This window comes from Tamandua tetradactyla, chromosome 7, assembly GCF_023851605.1.
Source record: "Tamandua tetradactyla isolate mTamTet1 chromosome 7, mTamTet1.pri, whole genome shotgun sequence".
NCBI classification, from domain to species: domain Eukaryota; kingdom Metazoa; phylum Chordata; class Mammalia; order Pilosa; family Myrmecophagidae; genus Tamandua; species Tamandua tetradactyla.
The window spans coordinates 165,151,470-165,164,838 of record NC_135333.1 but is presented as its reverse complement, the minus strand read 5'-3'; the positions used below and the strand labels follow the sequence as shown (position 1 = coordinate 165,164,838).

General features: G+C 42.2%; 1 protein-coding gene across 7 annotated transcripts in view; it reads right to left on the bottom strand.

Annotated features, from left to right (window-relative positions):
* The window catches only part of LOC143642812 (ankyrin repeat and sterile alpha motif domain-containing protein 1B-like), a 72,719-nt gene that overhangs the window by 29,602 nt on the left and 29,748 nt on the right, over positions 1-13,369 (bottom strand). The window lies entirely within an intron of this gene.

Genomic DNA, 13,369 nt, shown 5'->3' with positions numbered 1-13,369 from the left:
TGCTCTGTCTCCTACTGCAATTCCCAGCAACCATTCCTTTGACTAAGTTCAGCTCTGTCAGATTCTCCATGGCTGAGTTCAGCATTAAGAGAATAGTTGTACCACTCCCATTTTTTTTCTAATTACCCTCTTCAAGGCACCAGGTGTGTCCGGACATGTACTTAAAATAGGGATATAAAATACACCATTGGGAATTTTTCTTGAACCTGGCCAAATCAGTAAAAGCAGGTATTATACTTAAAGCAGGATCATTTGGATTGCAAAGGACACAGTGCAGTTCTATAACAACTAAACTGTCCAGAAGCAGTCTGCATATTTTGAGCCACAGCAAAATGCCGGAGGGTGCAGGTAAGCGACATCATCATTTAGAGCCACAGTGTTCCCTGAGACTGAGCTTTTAGGATAAATGTTCACGTTGGCTTCGTGTGCTTTGAGTCTGCAGCTTCTACACTCTGCAAAAAGTTTCTCTGTAATTTAGTATGTGCCTTTTCGTTTTATCGTCCATCACAGGTCACCAGCAGCCTGTTTACTTCATTTTGCTCAATGGATATTCCTAATAATCACATGAAACATTAAAAAGAACCTACCTGACAGTTAGCCTGAAGGATTTTCCAGATAAGACAGGTGGGAACATAATAGGAGAGAAAATACATAAAAAGGTGAGAGGAAGCCATTTCAGTAACTGGCCCCCAGCACGGATTCAGTAAAACGTAGAGTAGTGCCATACAGAGAACAGGCTTTACGGGTAAACCCAAATGCAGGGAAGTTGTTCTTTTAAGAATTGCTGCAGTGATTTTTAAACATTATTTTAAAAATTACAGACCCCGTCTCTCCTTTTCTTTCTGTTTTTCCCTCATCATTCTGTGTATGGCATTGCAGTCTGATGTAGACTATTTTAAAAATTACAGACCTCATCTCTCCTTTTCTTTCTGTTTTCTCATCATGTTACTGCATTGCCCAGACTTACGACTGCCATGCAAGCACTTTCACTCTGAGCTCTTAACAACCAGCTGTTTTATGTATATTAACAGAATCAGGGAAAAAATTGGAACTTTCCTGATTTCTTCATTTACATTACTCAATTTGCCATTTTTACATTCTGAAATAAAACCATATTCAAGAATGCTTTTAATAGTACAGCGAGCATAACTCACTGAGCTCAGTAATGATAATTACAATGCATATTTCATCTGAGCCAGAAAGACCCTGCGCTTAAAGATCTAGAGGCTCTTCACCTTTTCTTGATTATTTTGATACAACACCTTTTTGTTAGATACTATACGTGTTTCAAAGACAAAGAAAATAGATTACCAAGATATTACTATTGTGAGTAAATGTCTCATGCAGTACAGAAAAAAGCACTTGTCCTAAAGTGCTTTTTAGCTAGTTTTAAAATGACCCAGACTTACCAGTTTTTGTTTGTGATTGCCAAAAGGAGATATTATGAAATTGGAATCTAGGGTTAGATACTTTAATCTTTTCAATGCTTTTTCTAACCACTTCTCAGAAAAATGTTCAAGATAAGTTGAAGACCAGGCTAGAAGAAATAACTTGCCGTCTGCTCATTGTAAGGCAGAGGCAGTGGGCTGAACCCTGTAAGAGAAAAGGCTGCGGCTGGCAGTAGTTTGGTGTACTAAGGGTTGTGTGTGAAAGATTCTTTGCAAAGAGTAACAATAGATAATATATAGCACTAAGTCACATTGCTCTTTCTACAAATACATTCCCATGGACAGATCTGTCTCTTGAAACAATATATAGCTAACATAAGATTAACATACCAGCATTTTGTTTAGAAATAAATACTCATTTGTTATTCACACAGTAACTGAGTAGTTATTTTCGGCCAGCTACTATGCTTATCACTGGAAAAACTCAGAGTGACCATCAGGGGATGTCAAACAGACCTCACAGCGGGCGAAAGCCCCAATCTGCTGAGAGCGGTTGCCTGAAGTGCTGTGTTGAGAAGGATCCTGAGCGTGTGTCTGGGCTCAGTGGGACAGTGGGCCAGGAGCAGTGTCTGCCATGGGAGAGGGCGGGGAGAGGCACACCAAGCCACACGTCGCCATTCCTGGTCTTGTCTGCTATAAACAACAGCTACAATACAATCTTGACCCCTGTAACAGGAGAGGCACAACCAGGGTGCCACCAAAGCGCCCAGCAGTGAGAGCAGAGAAAGTCTTCACTCATTCATTCAACAAACACAGCCTGCCAGGGGTGCTGTTAGCCTTTGAAGGTTGAATAGGAATTTTCCAGGTAGCAAAGGTGAAAAAAGGCTTGTAGCGGCAGAATCTGAATACATATATACACATAGAGACGCAGACATGAGGAGCGATGTGGTAGGTTTAGGTGGCGGGTGGGAGATGAGGCTGGTGCGGTAAGCCTGGCAGACCATGGCTTACTCTGCCAAGTGAGGATCCAATGGAGGTTCCTAAGGAGGGAGTAATACAGAAAGACGGTTCCAGTGTTTGATGGACGATGGATTGAGGCAGCTAGAGGTTATGTGCAGGGGGTCAGGAAGCTGCTGTGCAAATCCAAATGAGCAACCCGAAGCACCCAAATTAAAGCAGAGGCACTGGGGAATGGAAGGAGGAGCCACATGGGACATGCCAATGGGGAAGACTCAAGAGAATCTGTTCTCTTATCACTGGGGAAGATCAATGAGCAGGAGGATGTCAGAGAACGAAGCCATTAACTGATATAAGGGATACTGGAAGGGAATGTGGTTTTGCAAAAACCTAATGGAGATGGTCTTGAATGTGCAAAGTTTAAAATACAGGCAGAGATGTCCAGTAGGAAATTAGATATAAGAAGATCTGGAAATCCATTCACATAGTGGGTGGCTGGGGATACGAGAGCAGATGGGGTGGCTTAAGGAGGAAACAAGAACCGAAGAGGGCTAAGGACCCTACCCTGGGGACGGTTAATATTCCAGGGGAGGGGGGGAGAGAAAGAAGAGCCAATGAAGGAACCCAAATGGAGGTGGAAGAAACCCACAAAGCAGTATCAGATGCAAAGAGGAGGAAGAAACCTCCTAGCATAGTGGCTGGTACATATGGGTGCGTGCTCCTGTATTCACTGAGTTTTCTGGGTGAAATCGCTGGTTTCAGCAACAAGAGGGATTTCATTAGGTCTCTGAGCAAGAGCAGCCTCAGGAGAATGGTGGCAGGAGACAGCAGAAAAGTACAAAACAGGTTGTGGGATGAATGTCTCTGGAGAGGTGGATGGACGGACCAGTCAGGACACATGTTTTAGGTTGAAATGAAGCATCAGAGATGCTCTTGGTCATGATACAAAGATTCCAAATTACATGTTCAGCCAAGCTGGTCAAAGGAAAGAGAAGGTCAAAGGTGGCCATTTCTCCTGCCCTGGAGTAGCCCTGGGGTGTCAGTGACACAGGCTGCTGACAGGCAGTGAAAGGGGGTCCCACATACCTCCAACCTGGAGACCAAACCCTACTTCTGTCCCCGTGGAGTCCCTTGACAAGGAGGTGATGGATCCTGGCCAACCCCAGAGGTAAAAGGCACTGTGGGAGGTCTTTGGGGTAATGCTTCTTCTTTAAGGCATTTTTACTCTCTACCAGAAATAAGGAGCCAACCTTTTCTGGGGGAAGTTTCTGATTGTGTATTTGGACAGCACTGTCAAGGCGGTCTCTTCATACGTTATTTTAATGAATGACGAAATGCAGAGAAAGAAGGCAAATACGCTGAGTCCTCAAGGAGACAAGAAATCCAATAAGCAGCCCACCTCATTTCATTAATTCTTTGTAGATACTGAAGTGTGAGAGCAGGGCTTTAATGCAAACACAGGCAGGCTATGCGCCCCCCACCCCCAACACCCCCAATTTCTCCTCAGCTTTGTAATTGCCATTTTCTTCTCCTTCCCTGGGACTGAGGCACAAGGCGCTGGTTCTGAGTTGCTGGGGTGTGGTTCCTCGGGCACTGCTGGTTTCTCTGCCCTCTCTGGATGCTTTGGTGGTGTCGTGTGCAATTAATGCTGCCATATGTTTGTGTTAAAAATTCAAGCCTTAGTTATGTGTATAAACAGAATCCTCTTCTTCTCGCCTATTTCCCCAGCAAAATGCTCAGGGCAAATCTTTCTTATGGCATGGCACTCTGTTGCTGCTTGCTGCTCTTTTCTATGCCATACTCTTTGGAGGAATTTGTGGGGTTTCCCAGAGTCCTGGGAGAGACTGATGTATAATGAGGGCCTCTGTGTGTGTAAGCAGCTAACACTCTTGGGTAAAGGCCAAAGGAAGCTGAGTTACAAAGCTACTGGCTCTCCTACAAAAAGCATTATAATGATATTCAATTGCATTTTGTTCACAATTTCCCTGGATAAGATTATCACCCTTTCAGTTTTTTAGGAAAAACAATATTTAGTGAAATAGAGGTTACATTTCTGAAACTTAAAATAAAATGCAATGTTTGAATTTTAAATCTAAAGGCAGCCTTATATTTATTACTTGCTTTTGTATTGTCTATTAACAGAACAGGGAACATCATTTCATATCTGGAGGGGGCCACTGGAAATATTGCTCTTAATAAATAAAAACTATTAAACCGTTTTAGAGCATTTTATAACAGAAGGGATTTTTGGATTCACCAAGGGAAAGAAATAACCATTTTTAAAATGATAAATTCGGTTCCACTTAGACTCTTTGTATCAGATCAGAAGTCACCATTGCTGCTTTTATTTCAGCCTTAAAGCATGTCCTAAAAATAAGGAGCCTCACAATTCCTAATGTGGAATCAGCAGTGCCTGAACACCCTGTTCAGACTGCATGGACTCTCTCATCTCAGAGCATGACACTCACAAGCGTGAATGAGCGAAGAGGTGGGCGCACTTCAGTTGTGAGCTGCAATGCTAGGCTGGAGTCGGAATGACATTTATGTTCCTAATAAGAACCATTCATGCCCCATAATCAGCACAGGGAGAGAAAAGGAGGCTGGCTGCCCCTGGGGAGGCTGCCCCCAGCCCTTCATTCCAGCAGACCCTGATATTTTGCAGTCTATTTTAAGAACAATCTTGGGAGCAGATTTTCAGAGGGTCTACTCCCACCCAACTTTTAGTATATATTTTAGCCTACACATGGCTATCCTGAGAATGCTTTCTAGTTAGATATTCAGTGCTGAGTCACAACTATTAATTTTGCTGTATAATATTTTCCTTAGTTTCAAAGCTTAATTATTATATTCAGTTTCAGCAAGTACACTGAAGTAGTGGGATCAGACAATTATGTTTGGTAGCCCTAAGTGACTTTCAAATGATTAAAACACACATAAAACAAGCATTATGGGGATGATTTTGTATACAGTGAAACCAGCTACGTCGTGGGGATTATAAGAGAGAGAAAAAGCAGCTTGCAAATTGGCAATTTGAGATAAACTCGAATACTTCGAAACTCAGTCTAAACGTCGTGCTGTGGAAGCGCCTTCCCTGGGTTCCTGGACTGGGGGATGGTTTGCTCCTGCTTACCCGGGGTCCCCCTCCCCCAGGAGCCTGTGTGGCTCTCCACTGCCCTGAGTCCTGGGGAGGCTGTTTCCCTCACTGGATGGCAGGTTCCTGGGCGCCTGCCCAAATCTGCCTTGACTTAGTCTTCTCCATAACCACTGCCAGAGAGTCTCAGGCCAAACCCTGCAACACCGCCATTTTTATAGCTCAGAAATGCCTAAATATCAGTAACTTCATAGGGTTCAATTGAACAGCAGCTGAAACACATGGCCGTGGAAGAAGGAACAAATGAATGCACGTACAGGAACCAGCACGGAGCTGGCTTTAAGAAAGCAAAGCCCAGTGCCTCCCTTCCAACACAATTAGAACTCGATGAACTTTTCCACAAGTATGGTGTCCAAAGCCGGGCAGGAAGGCTCGGAAGACATGGAGGAGAACTGCAGATAGGATGAGTTACCAAGAGATTCTCATGGGGTGGGAAAAGCTTCATCGATCCTGCGAGTTCTCTGCAGCTTCCAGGAGAGACGGATGAGGTCTTCTTTTGCAACTGGAAACAAGCTCAAATGACAAGCACTGTGAGACGAAGGAAAGATTCTTGAGAAGGCAGAGCAGGTACCAGGGCCAGGCAGGAAGCTTCTGTCCCCGGATGTGTTGTACAGTCGTTTGGGCTCTCACCTGCCACTAATAAATGGGGGTGGGTCTCCTTTGGCTGGGAAATGAGGCGAAATGACCTCTCAAGGGCTTTTCTGGTAGTAAGAACTGAACAAAGGCTCGGAGAAAACAGAGCCCAAGAACGTGTGACCAGAGCAGTGGGCCAGCAGTCATTCAAAGCCCTCCCCCCGCAGAGGACGGAGCGCCGGCGGTGCCTCTGCAGCTCACCAACCCTGGCCAAAGGACAGCGCTGTCCCCTTTGCCTAGTCCTCTAGCCTCTGCTTGTTTCCAGGTACGGTGGCAGAATGCCTCCATCTAGGGCTGCCTCCAAGTCTTAACCATACATCCGGTGGACCAAAGCAGTGCTTCTCCAGCTCGAGAGTGCACTGGAATCCCCCGGAGGACTGGTTAGAGAGCAGGTGGTAAGTGTGGGGTGGGGAATAAGGAGGTACGTTTCTCCTGCGCTGCCGAGGCTGCTGGGCGGGGCCCCCCCGCTCTGAGAACGACGCCCCTAGCCTGCGGTGGGGGCTCTGATGGGAAGTCCCCGCCAGGACGGCGCTCCGCCACGTGCCTGCCAGCTCGGCCCACTGCCCCACGCCCATTCAGACAAGCGAGGTCCCCGAGCCCTTCATCGGCATCTAGCTGCGGAGCTGGGCCCTCAGAGCAATGAATGAAGCATCTCATTCCTCCATGCTGTCTCAGGGACTGGGAAAGTATAAGCCTTTCCCACATAACGAGCTCAGCCACATTAAAAGCGGATCCCAGAGCCACATCAAACTAGAGTTGACACGCCCAGGAGTCATGGTGAGGACGGATGCCTTCTCACAGAAGCCCCCAGCTCTCCCTCAACCAGGGGCACAGCTGCGACATTAAGAACACGCAGCTTGAAGATGTGACACACAAATGTCAGTTGGCCTTGTGCACTGCTTCTGGGGGTGGAAACTGGTTTTCTGGAAGGCAATTTGGCGCTACTTATCTAAAGTTTTCAAATGTATATGCCCTTTGACCCCACCGGTTCTACATTTAGTGACTCCTAAGGAAATAACCAGACCAGTTGCAAAAGATTTAGGTAAACTTTATAATTTGAAAAAGTTGGAAATGACCTAATGGCCAATAAAGGGACTAGGTTAAATGAATTCAGTTGAGGTATGAATGGGAAGACTCCTCAGCCACCACAAATGCAATTGGGAGTGGATATATGTCAGCATAAAATATTTCAAAATGTACTATATTTAAAATAAAGGTTACAAAACCTTTACAAAATAAAGGTTACAAAAATTGTACAGAATCTTTCAAGTTTTCCTTGGCAGGAAAGCCATACTATGAAAGTAAAAATGAAATGGTCTGGAGAATTCCACATGAACCAAGTATTAACAGAGGGCCACTTCTGGGTGGTAAAATTATAGTTGTTTTTATTTCTCCCTTCTGATACATGTTCAAAAATTGATAACAATGTATATTACCAAGTATATTACTTTTGTAATAAACAAACAAAAGATTAGATTTTTTTTTTTAGGTTATAAAACCGACACATAGAGGCTTTCAATCTATTACAGGTAAGGACAACTTCAGGGGCTTATTTTCAGCATGGTTATCTTGAATGTGAAGGAAGCTACTGCCGAGCCTCTTCCCTCCAGGGGTCAGTGGAGTATGTTCCTAAGTGCACGGGAGCTTGCTGGGATTTCTGTCCTACCTCCACCCCTGGCCAGCAGCACTGCTCTCTCTGTCTTAGTTTCTCCACCTGTAAAATGGGTATGTTGATAGAGCACCTACTTGGTGAGTTGTTGTCAGCATTAAATAAGAAAATCGTGTGCCTGGCATACAACGAGCATCAGCAGATTTTTAGCTATTATTGTTAGGCTAAGGATAGAGCTTTCTCTTAAAAGTCTCCTTGCAAAGCACAGGACAAAGAGAGCAGAAGCAAATTCAAAATCTACGAGCTGAAGTGAACACCTTCCTGGCTCGTTGACACATGTCATGGTGGTAGAAAATGGTGGTGCAGCAACGAACATGCAGTACAGCAAGAAACCTAGGCTGGCCCGTGACCGATGGAGTCAATCAACATGTTTAGAAACAGCGCAGAAGGCGAGCGGGAATAAAAGGCAGAAGCAGCCCGTGGAATCTTTCAGCGATGTGGAAGGGTGGGGGGGGGGGTCTCTATGCGAGAAAAGCTGGTAACAAGAGCAACAGAAACAAAAATAAGCAATAAAGGGGAGTGGAGAATGGAGGCCATATGGAGTAAGGTGGCTGGTGCCGCTTGGTCTTCTGTTAGGTGGACTCCTAGGAAAACATTCGCCCAGGGAAAAGCACATGTGAGCAATGATCAGCAGTAAGGACTGACTGAGCAAAGAGGCTCTTTGTATGAATGGCCATTTACACACACACACACACACACACACACACACACACACTTATAGGTTGAGACCTGTATTCACATGCCTTGTGCAGTATCTGGGAGCGAGTGAAAGGAAAATATTTGACTCTTTTATGAAACTTTGGCAACAGAGATTTAAAAAACAAACAGATACTTGTAAGTTGCTTCCCAGCCTAGGACCTAAGAAGTGCTTCCTGAAATCATTTCTGAAGGGGCAGTTCCTCACAGAGAACAGAAAAACTAAACATGATTTTAGTTTGACTCTTCTGTAAGGAAACAGGCTGCCTGAATTCATCATTTCCATCTGAGTCTAACATCCATTTTTTTTTCAAGCTTTTGAAACCACTCCCCACCAGCAATCTACTTCCCTAAAGCACAGCAAACAGAAAAGATTGTCTTAGCATTTTCAGCCAAGGCACAAACTCTTATTTGGAAATCTATACATTTGAAACTGCATACCTGGCTTGGAATTTCCTCCAGATTAAAAGTATAAAAGTCATACAAGACCAAATGCGAAATCTGAGCTATGGTGAAACTATAAGTCATTTGGGAAATAAGAGATGCAAACCTTGGAAGATTTGCTTATTTATGACTTTAAATAATCTAAAAATATTTCCTTATGTCAGGAAGGCATATTTTCTACCTTATTCTAGCTGAAAACAGATTTCCCCCCCTTTTATAAAGAGAAATGTCCTTGAGTATAAACACTTGTGAACACTGCTAATTGTCCAAGATGGGATTAGAAAAAGTAAGATTTCAGAGAGCATTAAATTGAATATAATTGTCTACCTCTTACAGTAGCAGATGTTTCCTAATAGTATATTTAATAAGGGAAATGATAGAGCACTGCATATTAGTGATAATTACATACTGGAGCAAAATTCAGGGCTGGGGAGTAGAGTGTGTACAAAGCTAGAGAGGCAAAATTGAAGACCAGACCCTGAGCTGGCCATGGCAGTTACTCATACCAAAGAGAACCTGAAAGGCCAAAACAGCATATTTATTGCTTAGTAAAATCCAGCGCTGTGGACACTGAGGCAACATCCAGTTGTCTTGGGAACAAACTGCTTCCTCCAAACATGGAACTGCAAAATTATATACACCACCTTATCTACAGTTTCTCTTCTTAATGTTTTTTTCTCTCTCTTTTGGCCACGGGCTTTTAAAATTGGAAACAGAAGTATAGGATTCCTAAGTTTTTGAATATACTCTTACATATTATGTACATCAAAAACCAGGATCACGGCTAGGGCGCTGGTATGAAAATTAGGGAAAAGCAAATGAAATGATCCAAATACATGAATTTATTCATTTTGGAGAAAGGGAGCCAATACATGAGATTTTATCAAACTAGGCGCTTTAATGCATCATTACAAGGTAGAAATGATATCCCAGGTATGTGGAGTAGAAATACCCACGGCCCTTGTTGTTAAGGGGATGTGATGTGAACTAGACAGGGGGAAAGTTCCCTGTTCTAAAAGGAGCATGTGGGGAGAGGTGTCATTTAAGGGTCAAACTTGGCTGTGTCTCTAAGGCTGGATCTGGCAAGAAAACTCAACCAGGAAGAGAAAAGATAACACTATAAATGAATATGTTCACATTAAATAAACAGCTTTTATAATTCCTCACACCTGTTAAATTGTTTATTTACGAATATATTTTTAGATTTTAATTTTAAAGAGAAATGTCTGTAATTCTGTCAGGGCAAAGATACATAAGCAGCCAAAGTTTACTACTAAGGAGCAAAATAGTTCACAAAAAATCATTCTACCTAAAAGTATACCTTAATGTCAAAGCATATCTAATCTCTTAGGTTTTTATTAGAGAAAACTCCAAAAGATAAGACAAAAATTACAACTTTGCTTAATAAAAAATTAACAGGATTAATGCAGGTGTCCACTGATTCCTTTTCACTAAGCAATTGAGAAGATAAATTTATTTTAAAAGGGTCTTTATTTAGAGTCTGAATCCAGGAAAAAATATGTTAAGACAGTTTGAGGGGAAAACAGCTGATTAACTTGAACAAATAAAGACATGATTCCATATTGTAGAACAATATAGATTACTATAATCTAACACACTAATTTATTATGGCATATTTTTAGTTGAAATATGTGTATAATAAGATACCGGGAAATAGAGTAAAAGTATCCTTATTTCAGAATTGGAGGGGACCCTAGAGATGGGTGAACAGTTCAGATAAATTTAGAAATAATCTATGAATACTAAACACAACCGTTTCTGAGAGGGGTAAATTGTACTTGGTTTCTACTGGGGTAGAGAAGTGAATGTGTGAAAGAAAGTGTGAAAAAACTTCATAAAGTAGCTAAGGATGCAACAGATACTCTCCTGAAACTTTTATTTATATTAAAACACTGGAATGTACCCCAAGCTGTTGGCTATGTCTGCATCTATAGTGTGTGATTTAGCCAATTCTAATCATAACAGACTCTTTGAGGTTCCTAGAACTATTCACAAACATAAACCTTTCCAGCGATTTTAAAACTCAGGACAATGAATGTTCCACTTGCCCTTGAGAGAGGGGACAGCCGGGGATGCTGGTAGAGCCAGACGGCCTGGATTCAAATCCTGATATGTGAACTTGGGGAATTCTGCCTCGTTTTCCCACATGTCAATGGCGACAGTAGCAACACTCACCTCGTGGGGCTGCCAGGAGAAGTGAATGAATCAATGCACTTAACTCACCTGTGGAAGACCTGGCTCACAGCTCGCGAGTGCTTCAAGTTTTTAGTAGTAATAGACTGATTTTAGGAGACCAGGCCTATACATCAGTCTTGGGATCGATTTTGGGGTTCCCTCAGGCTGAGGCCCTGCCCTCTGCTAGGTGCCCATGGCTATGTGAAGACACCTTTACTACTTCCTGTTTGGGATGATTAAATGTTGTCATGTGGGTCCCCTCCACTGGACTCAGGGAAGGCAGGAGCCAAATTCTAGTCATCCTTGCTAAAAAAGTCCTTTAAGGGAATATTTCTTTGAATAAGGAAGCACACTAATTTCCCTCTACCTGAGGAAGAAATTTTAAATCCATTCAAAATGCAGACTGTTGAACTGACCCTTTTCTGTTTCAATAAGAGGAAATCAGTGTTTGGCCTGACGTTATCATTATATATCAACTTTTAAGAGCATTTGTGGCCTGAAACATGTCCCAGGGGAGAGCTGATTATACTGGGACATTGGGCTGAAATGGCCTGTAGAAAACAGAGAAAGCAGCAACTTTGGGGTCAAACTGAAAATTAAGTAGAAGTTGAGATCACACCATTTTCGGTTGTCGAGAGTGCTAATTCACAGCACAGTGGGACTGCAAAACAGATCGAACCTGCACTCCTGACTTTGGAAGACTCTGGCGAGCTCAGTCAACGCAGCTTCAGCTACTGTGTCAAAGACCGAGTTACAATTATTTAACCAAGGTGGAAATAAGCATTTGTGACCTCCTAAGAAGCAATGAAATGTCTATTTTCATATAAACTACCCCAAAACAAACACCCAGGGCAATGAACCAGAAAAATGTCCCAAAGAACAGAAGAAGGCTTCTAAATAGATTGCTTTTTCTAAGTTTCATTTTAAGTAACAGAAAAGGATTTAACTAAATTATTCTCCACTCAGACGATCAAAATGGCTTTGCGATTGCTATTTTGGATCCATTAAATTTCAAGAAACTGGATGAAACTCAAATCAAAGATCTGGAATATTTTAAATGGCACCATGTACACTACACAATAGTTATACCAATTACAACATTGAAGTAACTTGATTCATATAATTTAGTTGATTGTATTAAATCAAAGAAGCTGAATTCATTTCTTGTATGTTCATGAATATCTCCAAAATTATTATGAGGCTTGATGACTGAAAAACTTTCCCATTTCCTCAGTGTTCACTGGTGACATAATTTAGGTCAGATGTATACTGAGAATACAAGAATAAAGTACTTAGAAGAATCCTAAAGGGCACTTGGTGAATGTTCTCATTTTAAAGTAAGAATTTGGAGACCCAGAAGAAGCAGGGAATGTAGCGCTTTGAAGACCTGAGTTTGGGTCCCAGATTTGCAACTTAATTTGCTGTGTGACTTCAGGAAGGTTAATACCTGCAAGCCTCAACTTCTTCACCTGTAAAGTGGGAATAATAACTGTACTAATCATCTAGGGTTGTGGTAAAGATTAAATGGCATAAATATAAAAGGCACTTAGTACAGTCTGTCATCACATAGGGGCACACTAAATGCTAGATTTATATTACTGTTACGACTAAAAAGTGACCCCTAGTGCAAGTTAGTAAGAACACAACTTGAAGTAGAGTTCCCAATACTTACTAGAGCTATTTTCATCTAACCACAGTACCTGGGATAAAAATTCATTGGTAGTGACAATTTAGTGTAACTCTACAACAAAGAGGAGGGCATTTCAGTCAAGCTATTGAAATGGCTAAAATATGAAATTAGCGATGACACCCTGAGGTCCCAATCTCATGGAGAGTCTATATAAATAGATATTCACAAGCAATGGAAACGTTTCTCTTCATAACTGTTTTAGTTAAATTATGTTTTAAAATAGTTCCCACCAAAAGCTGCTCATAGAAAATAAATGACAAGGTAAACTGGTCACAAAAAGAAAAAAAAAAGCTAGGGTCCGACTGCTAATGAGCTTAAATTTGGCTTTGATTAGTTCCTATATTGAATAAGCCTGATAACTCATATGTTGTATTGTCAGTGAGATATTACATATCCTCTATTAATCTGCTGTGGAGGAAGCAAGATAACAAGTGATCATGGATCCACCGTGTGGGCGGAATTTGTCTGTTTGGCTTACACAGATTAGGAATACAGTAATTAGGAATACCTGGGAATACAGTAACCCCATCACTGATATTTGGAAT